Genomic DNA, 13,485 nt, shown 5'->3' with positions numbered 1-13,485 from the left:
CACTTGTGACTCTATGACAGTATTTGTTACACTTACACATATGCTGAGATATTTTAAGATCGGGGGGGGGGGGGGGGTGTGTGTATACATGCATATATAAAGTATGTTTATATATAAATATTTATGCTAAGAAATGTATCTCTCATCTGTCATTAGAATTTAAAGCAGAAATTTGAATGTTCTGACCTTTGTAAAACTTTCAACTAGAATGACAAACCTTTAGGCAAAGGCCAAAGATATATATCTTACATGCAAATTAAAATCAGACCTGGCTTTTCTGTGGCAGCTTCCAGTCCAAATTACTTAATATGTATAGGTGAGCCATCAATCTGCTATGCTGATAATTCTGGACTGAGCTGAGCACCACTTTAATGGTACTGAAAGTTTTTCACCGTGATTTAGCTCCGGAAGAAGCCTGCTACATCCACATGGAAAAGGTGGGGAACTCATTACTCCATCACACTGAATGCGGGTGAAGCATAAAGGTTATGCCTGATGCCTGTGGCATATTTTAAGGACTGAGAATCAGAATCAAAACTCTTGAAATTACTGGGAAAGAAATCCACTCCTGTAGACTTGACACCTGCAGAGAGGGATGTTCTTGATTTCACGTTCACATTCCTCCCTGGTGGCATCTTTGTGCACTGCAATGGCTGATTTGGTGCAGGAGGCAGGTCCCCAGTACTGACTTGGGGCAAAAATGCCAGCTGCAAAAAAGCTAATGCTGCCTGTGCCAATAGCTGCCTTGGACCTGATCTTCATCCAGGTGTCCACTGGGTAGGTCTGTACCCTCTATGGCCACCACGCCACGCAGGCTCATGGTGTAGGCTGGCATTCATTGGAGCTTCTGAGAGCTAGCACTTGGAGTAGACTGCTGGTGTCTGTGCTGCACAGCACCTGGCCTGGCTCTTCTCTGAACCCTTGTGGGGCTCTGGTGGTCCTAAGATGTAATTGCCATCCCACTCCCTTATCTCTGAGTTAAAAATGCCTAAAATAAGAGGAGGGCAATGAAACAGTCTGCTGGAGTGAAGCATGATGCAAAGCAAGGTGTGTGTTGTGTCCTGGGGACTGCCATGATGGGTTTGAGGAGCATTTCAAAGCAGTAGGCTTATTGCACCAGCATTTGAGAGGTGTTTTGGGATGGTTTATGGGATCTGTGTCTGTATTGTCTCCATAGACCAGTCCTTGGAGTACTGCATACCATCAACTACTCCAGGTTTCCTTGTGTAACTGCTTGGCTTTGTCCAGAAATGGGGAGAGGAGACAGCTAGTCTGAGTATGGTTTGGTGTACACACATAGCCTGGTATGTGGATGATCAGGATTTGGGGGCTGCGGACCAAATCAGGAAGTGAGCCCAAATGGACAAGAATAGATCCAGCCTGGCCCAGTTAGACTGCAGTGCTTCATCAGCTGTGGCCAGAAGTATGCTAGCTGCATGTCAGTGGTCTGCGACCAGAGCTTGTTTCAAGACTTGCAGCATTAAATGCCTAGCATCCTGGACTGACCAGTTTGCATCAGCACCTCTTCTCAGATCAACGCGCTGACTTTTCTTTCTTCTTTCTCTTATATCCTCACTGTTTGTTCATATAGCTTATCTGAATGTGTTTTATCTGCATTTTTACTTTTATGTTCTCTCTCCACTCCATTATCCCAGATAATTGAGATTTGACTTTGCCAATGCATTAAATTTTAACCTCCTCCTACTATAGCACTGAAAACTGCAAAATAGCAGCAGTTGGTTGCGATTAGTTGTCAGAATCACATCACAAAGGGCAACAAAGTTCCGGTAAACAACGTCTTCTCAGGTGGAGATGTTTTTTCTGCATTACTCAACCGGAATTAAGGAAAAAAAATGTCATTGAAGCTAGGTGAGCATTTTTCAATGAAACAGGGAGATGCAGATAGTTCTTCAGAAGTGTACTGTGTTTTTAACCCAAACTTCTGTCTGGAGAAGCCCTTGGAGTCCTACATGGAATTTCTTGTCAAGCCAATGCAAAGACCCATACCAAATTAATGACCATCACATTCTCTAACTAAAACTCACATGGTTCCCTCTTCTGCCTTGTTCATCCCTGGCATTTAATATGCCTTTTTGATGTCATAATTTGGTGATGTGACTGTCAAGTTTTAGCTATTCTTGGTTGAGGCTCCCTCAAACTTATGCTAGGGCTTTTCTGCTCTTGTAAAAGCGATACAGAGCTGGGGACACAGACCTCATAGATGGGCATCCTCGATTGCATTAGGCAGAGCATCACCAGCAGGTCAAGGGAGCTGGTCCTTCCCCTCTGCTTAGCACTGGTGAGACACAACTAGACACTGTGTCTAGTTCTGGGCTCCCCAGTACAGAAAGAACATGGACATACTGGAGTGAATTGATTGAAGGGCCCTGATGGTTGACTAAGGGTCTAGAGCATCTGACATATGAGGAGAGCTGGGACTGTTCAGCCTGGAGAAGAGGAGGCTCAGGAGGATCTTACCAGTATGCATAAGTGCCTAGTGTGGGGGGTAAAGAAGACAGAGCCAGACTCCTCTCTGCAGTGCTCAGGGACAGGACAAGAGGCAATGGGCACGAATTGAAATGTGGGAAATTTTGCTTAAACATAACATAAAAGGAAGGTTTAGGTTTTTTTTTTTTGTTTTGGTTTTGTTGTGTTTTGTTTTTTGTTTTTTACTGTGGGGGTGTTTGAACACTGGATCAGGTTGACAAGAGAGGGCGTGGAGTCTCCATCCTTGGAGATATTCAAAACCGAACTGGATGCAGTGCTGGGCAACCTGCTCTAGCTGACCCTGTTTTGAGCAGGGGAATTTGACTACATGATCTCCAGAAGTGCCCTCCAACCACAGCAGTGCTGTGTTTCTAGGAATTTTAACACTGGAGTTTGAAATACACGGTGGTGTTTCGTTTTGTTCTGTTTTGGGGTTTGTTTTTGTTTTGTTGGTTTTGGGTTTTTTTTCACCCTTCCCATCAAGTTCTGATTTTCTCTAAATAGGGGAGGCTTAGTAACATGCCCTGCTAATTCTTGCACAGAAACAGATGCTGTCCACTGGTGGCTCATAAGAATGAGAGACCAACACACGAAAACACATTCGTATCATTTTTTGGTTGAGATTGCTGCCTCCAGAGAGACTACAAATTAATCAACTGTGTCAGAAACAGGAATTATATGTAATAGATCAGTCATTAACAGGCCCAAATGATGGGGGAGTGGGAGGGGCACTTACTTTTTAGATCAGTCACTTTTAGTGGAAGGGCTCGGCACTGAGCAAATTCATTCAGTTCCTACTTCTGTAAAAACACAAGGTAATAAGCGTTATTAAAGAATAAAGACTTGCAACAGCAATGAGAAATAATAGGGGGGAAATGCTCCCTTTTAATGGTTCATAAGGGTGGCAGTTGCCAATGTTATTAACTTGCCAAATGGCCTCAATTTGTGGGACTCAACAGGGTTTGCAGAATGGGTATTTTTAATAAATACTTTGCTGGGAGCTGATTTCTGGTTCTCTGTTCAGCAGTGAAATTTTCACTTCACTGGAAATTATTTTTGTCAGCTGGAAAAGGTTATTTTCTGGTGAAACCTGACCCACAGGGGTTACCTAAAGAACACCCAGAAATAAACCGTACTGAGGATGGTTTTAATTAGGTATTTTTGTATTGAGTAAGTGGCTGCACGGGGGCAAGAGGATGTGCAATTAAGAGACATCAGCCTCCTTGGCTCTTCACTTAAAGTTTTTTGTGGCTTTTTTCTTTCAGGGCTGGAAGAAGTGAATGAGGGTGCTTAATCTGTGTTGCACCTGATAAAATCACAGAAGACTTTGGGGTGGTGTTTGAGCCATTAAAAGACTGCATGTTCTAAGCTGTTAGTGGGAGATGGTAGCTGGGTATTGTTCTGATGTAAAACAAAGACAGTTCTTGGCTTCCAAGTCAGGCAGGAATCTTGACATCATTGCTATCTGATGGGTCATCTCCTGGCCATCAGTGAGAAGAAAGAAAGAAGTCAGATAGGGATTTCTTCAGCAGTAAGAAATCAGATAGGGATCACATTTTTTCAGTTCTGGCTAAATCAGTCCTGCCCATCCCTGTGTGTTTCATCAGCAGTGCATAAAATTCTGAGAGCTAAAGCAAACTTGCATTAATTTTACCCACAGGCTTTGTTCAAAATATTAATTATTCTTATCCTGGTATGCTCCTTCTCCATCTTTTCACAATAAAAAATGCCCAGTTTCTTCTGTCCAAGTTATGCATCAAGGAATATACAGCGACAGAAAAGCACTTAGCTGAGAATCCTTGCCAGAGTGGGTCGCACTGTGTGCAGAGTGGGTGCAGACGGCATTTTGGCTATTAATGCTAACAGCCAGGAGGGCCAGTATGCTCCTCCAGCCCTGCTAGCTCACTCGTGGGACCCAAGCTGCCATCAAAAAGCTGTTCTTAAGAAAGGGGTAATGTTTCCTTTTCATCCCTTCCATTTTTTGAAGTAAGCTGGGACGAAGCTGGCTGCACCATATCTCAGCCTTTGCACAGTAAGGTTTGGTGAGATAATGCTGTGTTCTTGCTAAGCTAGACTGCTGTAACAAAACATGGCAATTTTGACTGACGGTGAGGAGTGAGCCAGTGGCTGTTGGGCCTGAGATGACTGGTCCGGGTCTCATTGCTGAGCAGACCTGCCTGGCATAGTTCTGTATGAAGGATGCACAAATGGGGCTAAATACTCAACAGTTGAGTTAATGGGTCCAGATGCACTGAGCAAAGCAGCAACACAGATTAATTCAGTGTCCCATGATGGCCTCGGATTGGCTCCCACCAAGAGCTTTTCCCGTCTCTTGCAAGCACGTCTTGTTAAGTTTACATTAGGAGGCAGTATCAAAGAGCCTGAACAAAATGTGCGTGTTTGTAAATGAAACTTAAGCTATCAAAAAAATTATTAAAAACATGCTGAACAGAAAGAATCCGTTTCAAGGCAAAACCCTTGCAGGAAGGATTTTCTGGTTGTTGACTGAGGCAGAAGTGAGGTCTGGACCCTCTGATAATGAGGCTTTAAATCCTGTGTGGGCTGGCACTGCAGAATTTTGATATATTACCTTTGCTGCTAACTGTTTTCTCTCCTGCGTTAGTGGTGCTCTTGCTACAGGCTTGCATTAGCGAGCTGCATTCCTGTTGTGTAAATAGTGTTGATGCCACAGAGCCCATTAACAGGGTGGTTTTGATAAAGAATGAATTTACAGAGTGGTCTCTGCAATCAGGCTGGCAGAACTGCTCTTAGCCCTAGTGTCTGTGTTGAGGATATTAATTAGCACCGAGAGAAGTTTTAACTGCTCTCAACTCAGAAGTTGAGGCCCTTCACAGGACTGCGCGTAGCCGTGACGGAAGTGCTCAGGGGTGGCTGTCATGGAGCTGTGGCATTGACCTTAAATTTCTCAGGGTGATCCAGCTCCTCTTTTTGTAAAACAGCATTCATGCTTTAAATCTGTCATAACCCTAAAATGTTACAGCTGCTTGCGTTGGCGGGAAGAATATTACCTGTATATAAAGAGTTCAGGCCTGTGAGAAGGGTAAGAGGAGTGCATGCCCCTGTGCCGTGAAATTGTCTCCTTGCAGACACACAGCTCTGTTGGTGCAAGGTCACATAACATCTGTGTGTGGTACATTAGGAGATATTTAACTATGAATATGCCACCCACCCTTATGCACTGTTGTCAAACCCATTTCCAGTAAGACAGGTGCTGCTTCTGGTGATGCAGCATTGTCATAACGGGCTGCTTTTGAGCCTCACTTAGTGCAGGTGTAATTCAATGGTGCCTCCCCCAGCACTGCCAGACCGCTGCTAACTCAGAGCAGTTTATCTTCTGCTTACCAGTTGCATCCACTGGCATGTCAGATGGCAAAATAATTTCATCTGCTCTTTAACTATGTTTGCAGTTAACCAAGGCTGATGCTGACTGGGTTAACCACGGTGACCAGCTTTGTGCCACATGGGCCAGTGACACAGTTATCTGGAAAGTCCAGATCTGCTGGAGCTGACACTTTAGTTTTGTTCTGGATGTAACTATTGCTCTTTTTTTTTTTTTTTAACCCTTTTTGCCCAGAGGTGTCTTGCTGTACAGCTTTCTATCTTAAAGACTTGCTTGGGACTAGATGCCAAGTGCTGCCATGTAATTTGTAATTCACTACAGTCGGTCCTATCCTTGCCTTTTGTAGCGGATAAAACAGTTCAGGAGTTTTGTGCTGAGTTGTTCCCTCTTCTCACCTTTGCAGGTTGTCCTGTTCTGATGACTTTGTTGCTGCTATTGCAATTGCTCATGTCCAAGGCTGTTGTTTCCAAAGATTTTTGTATCCCTCGTCTCCTCTGCATACCCCAAAAGTGCTACAAAATAAAGAGTTCAGATAGCTTGGAAAAAAACCTCAACAAAACCCGCCAACAGGCTGTGAAATTGGTAGTAGGTTGCTTGCAGTTATTAAGAGTAGAGGCAAGCCCTGGTTGACCTGATGCTTAATTGAAAACCTCATGACCTTTTTCAAATCAAAAGATGGATCCTCCTCCTTTCAATTACTAATATCTCGTGTTTTGGAAATATGGTTATGCTGTGTGTACGGTCATGTCATAAAATGAGCTTTGGTTCCAGATACTCAATTAAAAGCATCTCTAGTTCTCTAATGGTAGAACAAAAGTGAATTAACCTTTCAGTAACATCTCTAAATGCCTTTCTCAAATCTGCCTGTGGATTCAGTAACTTCTGCAGCTACACGAATTGTGTTGGTTTAAGCAGTATACCCATTTTCAGCTCTTATCTGTGCGATTACTGTCTGTGGGCTGTCTTTCCTTGATTGACCAAGTAATATTCGTGTTTTAATTTTAGTTAATCACTTGGAACTCTTGAAGTGGAAACAGGCTTTGCTTTACTCTGTGGTCTACAAGCTCCCGGGTTTGCTTTAATAGCTGTGCAGTATGCTGCTTTCACTTGCTGAGAATTGCGGTCATTTAAAAACCAGTAGCGAGGGCAGTATCTACCCCTGTTATTTAGACGGTGATGATTTCAAGCAGAGATGGGGAATCGGAAAGTCATTCCCTGCTCTGCACTTTGTATGCTGAGGGCTCCATCCCACCACGTGCTGAGCCCTCTGAGGCCCCGATGGTTTTGCAGTTGAATGAATGGAGTCAGCACCTTGCAGCCCCGCTCCCTGTGAAGCAGCCCGAGAGTCACTTAACCTCTTCCTGACTCCATTTAACCTTGGGTGTAATGACAGAGGGAGATAATCACATCCGTCTCTCTTAGGGGCAATTTGAAGCATAATTGATTGATATTAGTTAAAGCATTTGAGATCACCCGTTGAGAGGCACTAAAAGAAGCTAGGGGCTGAAGGGGGAGCAGAGCCCATCCTCGTGCTGAGGATAGAGCACAGACAGCACAAATGCCATGGTCGCACAAATCACTGGGCTTTCAGATCTCCTCTAAGGGCTTGGCCAGGACTTTGTTATGAAAATACTGACATTTTAAGTTAGTATATTTGATGTGGAAACAGTCTACAACAATAAAATGTATGCATGTTTAAACCACCTCTTTGAAAAAAACTCATGTAAAATATATACACACCGCTTTGCTACTTTACTTTTCAGATTTTATTATGCGCACATGGAAACAGCATGGGTGGGGTTCTACTTCATTATGTATTGATGGTGGGCAAAAAAGTGTAAGGTAGTGCCTTCTGAAGTGAAAATGCCTGATCTGCACTGGTGTAGAGCCATTTTAGTTGGGATGTTCAGGTTAGGGTCAGCAGGGGCTGTTGTCTTCACCTGACGTGTGGGGCAGTGCTGGCACACTGCAAGCCCCGGCTGCTCAGGAGATGGTGGTACAAGGACAGCAAAACCGTATCACCTCTGTAGCAGTTTCAGCTCAGCGATGTGAATCAAGGACAGGCTGCAGTCTGATCAGGTGGAGAACCACTGTGTGAAACCATCTTTTTTTAGAAATCCATTTCCTTTCAGACTAAAAATCACTAGTGCTGGGGAATGTGAACTTCCTGTCTCAATTTGACTGGCTTCAGCATGCAGCCAGCTCTGGAGGTTACTTAGTCTTTGGCACCCAGCTTGAATAGCTTGTTATAATGAAAACTAGACTGAGTTTTCTCGATTTCTGTCACTTCTTAATCTTTGGACTTAAGCTATTGACACCCTGAGCTTCCTGACTCCCTTTGCCATGAAACGCATCTTCCAGTCCTGTTATTTTTCTTATGGGTCTTCTGAGCCCCCTCCAGTTTGAACTCATTCTTGATTTGTCACCCAGAACCGCAAACAGCATTTTGGAAGTACCAGGCATAAAGGCCCTCTCCACACCTACTTAATATTTTCATTTATACATTCAGTGAAGTTCCTTTTGACAACTCGGTCATTTTCTTTCAAAGCTATATTGCTAGTATTGTTTGGATTTCTTTTGCTTCTAATTTATTTAAAGCCCCTTATATACTTAAAACATCATTATTACCTCTGCTGACTGTAGATACTGCTTTGATGTCCATTTGCTTCCTTTATCTATTTTGTACAAATTGTTAGCTTTTGATTTATTTCCATTAAAAACAGCTTCACCTTTCTTCTATGTGCTATGCTAATCCAACTTCGACTCTTCTAGGGAAACTGAATTAACCTTGTACTGTTCAGCTGTAGAGAGGTTATGTTATATCACTGCGCTTTGTAGTTTCAAATTAAACAAAGCATGAAGTAACTTAAAGGACGTTTTTCATATTTAAGCAAGTAGAAACTCGTGTTTTTTGGAAAAAGAACTTTATTCCTTTAGGCAATTCTGAACATTTCACAGAGTTTTATTTTAAATGTAATAAGGTGACTATTGTCCAACAGGGTGCATCTGCTTCATGCACTACTCTGGAGACATCTTTATAATTGCCATGTGGTCCTAATATTTGTACATTGAAGTGTTAAGAAACTCTAAGTTCTGCTTTTGACTCGTTATCATCTCTAAACATTTCACTTGGTTAAAACCAAAAGAAACCTCGTTCAATGAAAAATTCTTTATTTGAATGTAATAAAGATACGTAGGTTATTCCCTTGATTGTTCCATTGCTTTGAAATCCTCTTTGCATCCCTTCTGCACCCCATGGGACCCTGCAATTATGGGAAATGTTTACAATTCTGAATGCAGGATATTATTTCTGTGGATTTATTGAATTGCTACCACAACATATGCTTGATTAGTCTTAAGTTTGGGGCAATGTGCGCTTGGTTTTTAATCAGTTTTGTGTCTTTCTTACCTTACCTAACAAATGGGTTTATATTGTTTTTCCCTCAGTCTGCCTTTAAAAAAAAATAGTTTGCAAGGTGATGTGAGCACTTAGTAAGTTTTTATATTTCCCCATGTGATATCTTTGTTTTACATCATGTGGCAATCACATCCAGCTCAACCCTGCAGCTCTTTATTTCTTCAGAGTCCTCAAACCAGTGTTTCCGTGAGGATGAAGCCAGCTTCTGTGCTGGCCTCTCCAACACCTTTCTGTGCCCAAACCAGCACTGGATCATTGGTTCTTTCCTCAAAGACACCCAGAGAAGATGCTGAACCGTGCAGTGGTTCCTGCTAATAGTAAATTCAGTCCACGGAAAATAAGCTGGGCTATATATTTTCCTATATATCACTTCAACTCCCAAAAGACCTACTAGCTTTCCTTTAAATGCCTCTCTAATTGGAGGAGATTTAATCTGACTCCCTCTCCCCCTCAGTGATAATGGGTCTGAATTAAGCCTGCTTGCTTGCTTACTTGATTTCCCTTGTCTGCTGTTCATCAGCCATTCCTGTTGAATTTTTACCCACAGAAACAATATTTTTCATGTACTGGATCAGCTGAGAACTACTTGGTTTTCAAGGTGAGGAATGTGATGGTGCCTGCTGTGGCTGTACTGCAATGTGCCTTTCCAGCCATTACCAGCTTTACAGCACAAATGGTAGGAAAAAAAACCCTGTAGAAAATACTGGGTTAATGTAAAGTTTTAGATTTGTAGTGCAAAGGCAAAGAGAACTTAGAACCCCTCTATTGCAAGTGTTCTACGGACCCGTGGTTTAAGCAGGCAGCCCTCATCCCCCAGCAGGCTTTAGTGAGCAGATACCACCACGGGCTGTGTGGGGTGGCCTCCAGAGTGCAAAATTTTGAGCACAGAGAGGCAAAAACCTCTGGCCAGAGCTGTAATAAAGCTGTTATCATTTGCTGATTGGGAATGGAGAATGGCCTTAACACATGCTACTGCATGTGCATTAGATGTCAAACTCTTCTTGCTTTCCTGCCAGGTGATGCAAGTGTGTTTCTGCATTAGGAAATGAAGTTAGCTCAAGATTTGCAGAAGTGATTAGAGGTTTTGAGCACCAGTGCTGGGATCCTGTGGAAAGGCTGGATGTTCCAGGAGCAGATTTCTTTCAGATTTCTCACGTCAGGCACAGGAAATTACTGTTCAGTTCACATCTGCTGTTAACCCTGTTGAGATCAAATTTGACAATAATGTAAAAACAACGAAAATTGGTAAAGCAAAGCCCTGTGTCTATATTAGAAGGCTCTACTCCCAGAAGTGCTACTTCCAGTGCTGCTCAATTGAAAGTCTACCTCTTGGCCTTGTAGGAAGCCTGTGTGCCTACCATAGCACTCAGGTTATTAAACTTAAATGAAATAGAATGAATCTTCCCACTACTTTAGCATAGTGACTTACTATACTATCCTATAAATACTACTGAGAAGGGGCAGGACCTTTTGATTCTTGACACCTTACCCACGCCTTCAAATGCCACCGGTTTAATCTCTTCCCATTGCAGCCCATCTGGAAAATCCTTTGTAAGGAGCCTGCACACTTCCTCTCCTCATGTACAGTGCTCAGTACATTTCCTTTCTTTGCACTTTCAAATCTAGAAGATAGTGTTAACACTTAAAATAAATGTGTGATAGTGAGTGTGAAGAGGGAATGGGAAGAACAAGTTTTCCGTCTGTCAAAATGAAGACATCAACCTCTGCTTTTTTTTCTTTGGCATGTGTGCTTTAAATAGAATGACTGGGTTGGGTGACTTCCAAGTGTTTGCTGCATTTGGCAATCCTTCTAAGTTGTAACAGATGAAGTTCTGCTATTCCATATGATGTGCTCCTTCCCCCCTTTTCAGTGACTCCTTTAAACTCCTTGGGAATTCAGCGTAGCATTCACATCTGTTCCATGGATGGATGTCCAAGGCTAACAAAATGCCTACTGGACTTGGAGTCAGCTCTGCCAAAAGCCATATGGTCGTGTTTTAGTTTTGTAAGCACAGTGCAGTAAAGAAAGGAGGCTGGGCCAAGAGAGAAGTGAGGGGGGGAGGGATGGAGCTTCAGATCGGTAAATGAAGGTGACTTTTTGTCATTTGGTATTAGAGTGGGAAGATGAGAAGATCACAGAGAAAAGGAAATACACACGGTGAGCATAGGTTCCTTTATCAGTTGTTTTGAATTGCATGGCGCTCCTCTCCTCTGTGTGGTGGTGTTGACCACAACCTCAAAGCGTGTTTGGTTTTGCCCGCCTTTTCCAAAATGCTGTAAGGGTCTAGATAACCAGGTGTTTCCTTTTGGCCTTACAAGATGCACATCTTTGCTGAGAGCCGTGCTCAATGCCCTTCTCAATGCCACCTATTGAACACCGTGCAGCAGCCTGTGCAGTGGTGACTCACTAGGGTGGAAGGGACACTGAGCAGCTGCTGAGGCTTCTCTGAGCAGTCACCAGTTAAACAGCCACTCAGGCTATTTCTTACCAGCCATCTGTTGGCCCCTGTAAAATGGCAGCTTCCATTTTTAATAGGCATTGGATTTTTCTGTGTCTGAAAGAATAGGCTTGTTATTTGTTCAGTCATGTTCTGGTTTTCTTGAAGAGTGTGGCTCATGGGGAGCTCTTACCTGCTGCAACTTTAGTAGGGGCTTGGAGAGAGGCTTTACCAAATGCCCCATCCTCTACAGACCCAGTACCCGTGAGGTGGGAAACACATCGACTGATGCATCATAAAGGTGTTGTAGGGGGATAAGAAGACATGAAGTCTTGTGTTTCTCTTGAAGTATCTTTTATTGAAGGTTTGAAAGTTGCTGTTTGGTAAAATCTAAATTTCCAACTCAAGATCATGAGCAGAAAGGGTAACGTTGAAAGGTTTAACTTTTTAGGAGCCTTTATGTTTTAGTGTAACTCTTGGAAGTGTTTTCTGGTAAACTACAGCACATAAGCATGTAAACTAGAACAAGTGTTCTTGGTTTAGGGGTGCCTGATTTTTCTTTATTTTTGTCTCTGGAATTCTTTTTAGATGTTGTCACCAGTTCTGATTTATTTGTGTAGAGCAGTGTTAACAAGTCAACCGAGGCAGTCACCCCCCAGAAAAGGAAATTATCCAGGATGTGTCAAGAGTCAGGCTTGACCCGAAGGCTTTTCAGTATCATGCAGGTAGGACAGGCAAGTGATGAGAGAGAAAATGGGTCACTGAAGTGGGCTGATGGACGTGGGAGCAGCATGGAACCCTAGACACCTTCTCCTTCTCTTTCTTCTCCTCTTCTTCCTCCTTTTCTTTCTAGACCATTTTCTCCCAGGCAAATGCTGAATGACTCAACAAAGTTAATAGTTTGCAAGCTGCAGAGGACCTGCACTATCTCCCACTGAAGCACAGCTGCCATCAGGCTAGACTGCCATTTTGCTGCATAAAGAGTTTGAAGCCATTAAGGTGGTTTGCAGAAATGCCTCAGTTTCCCAGGAAATATCCCCTTGACTTTTTGGTATTCTTAGTTACCGCCTAGACTCTCAGTGTATTTATTTTTTTAGTGTGTCATTGCAATGCTTTCAAAATCCTATTCTGAACAAAAAATATACTCTAAAATTCAAAGCAGTACATGTAAGCAATGAAATTGTATTTTGGTGAAGATGAAAGGGGTGTGCAGCCTTTCCTTTGTGGAAAGGGGTATGCAATGTTTATGCATAGATACTGTTTGTCTTGTCAGCCAGAAGAGTGAGTACGGTTTATAAGAGGGTGGCTGCAAGCCTGCAAAGAGGGCATTTGTTCAGTACTGACTTAAAAGTAACACAGTCACTTGTTCATCATTGTCAAATACTGGTAAACAACAGTAGCGCAAGCTGTAATTGGAGCTTGTGAGCAACTCATCTGTGCCCTGTTCTGTTCCTATCCAGAAATAATAGCAGAATGAACTCTTTTGCCTTTGCTAGCATTATACAGGCTTGACAGAAGCGTGTCCATTCCTTTTTTGCCCTGCGTCTAAGCAAAAAATAGCGTCCTGACTCTTTGCTTGGGAACAACCTCTTTATGCTGTGTTTGAAAAAAGTAATTTGTTACACATATGCAGGTACTTCCGTTTTCAAAGCCTTATTTAGTGTTGGTATTTTGAGAGTAGTAAAAAATAGACATTACTTCTGAATTAAGAGCACTCACATCTGAATCTTGATTCAGGAGAGCAGTTCTTTTTCCCCTTCTGTGGCTTCTTCTGAAATGTT

General features: G+C 42.8%; 1 protein-coding gene across 1 annotated transcript in view; it reads left to right on the top strand.

Annotated features, from left to right (window-relative positions):
* Nucleotides 1-13,485, top strand: part of PDIA5 (protein disulfide isomerase family A member 5) — a 102,842-nt gene that overhangs the window by 75,363 nt on the left and 13,994 nt on the right. The gene's annotated exons all lie outside the window — the stretch shown is intronic.

This window comes from Phalacrocorax aristotelis, chromosome 5 (genome assembly GCF_949628215.1).
Source record: "Phalacrocorax aristotelis chromosome 5, bGulAri2.1, whole genome shotgun sequence".
NCBI lineage: Eukaryota > Metazoa > Chordata > Aves > Suliformes > Phalacrocoracidae > Phalacrocorax > Phalacrocorax aristotelis.
This window is presented reverse-complemented; position numbering and strand designations above follow the sequence as displayed.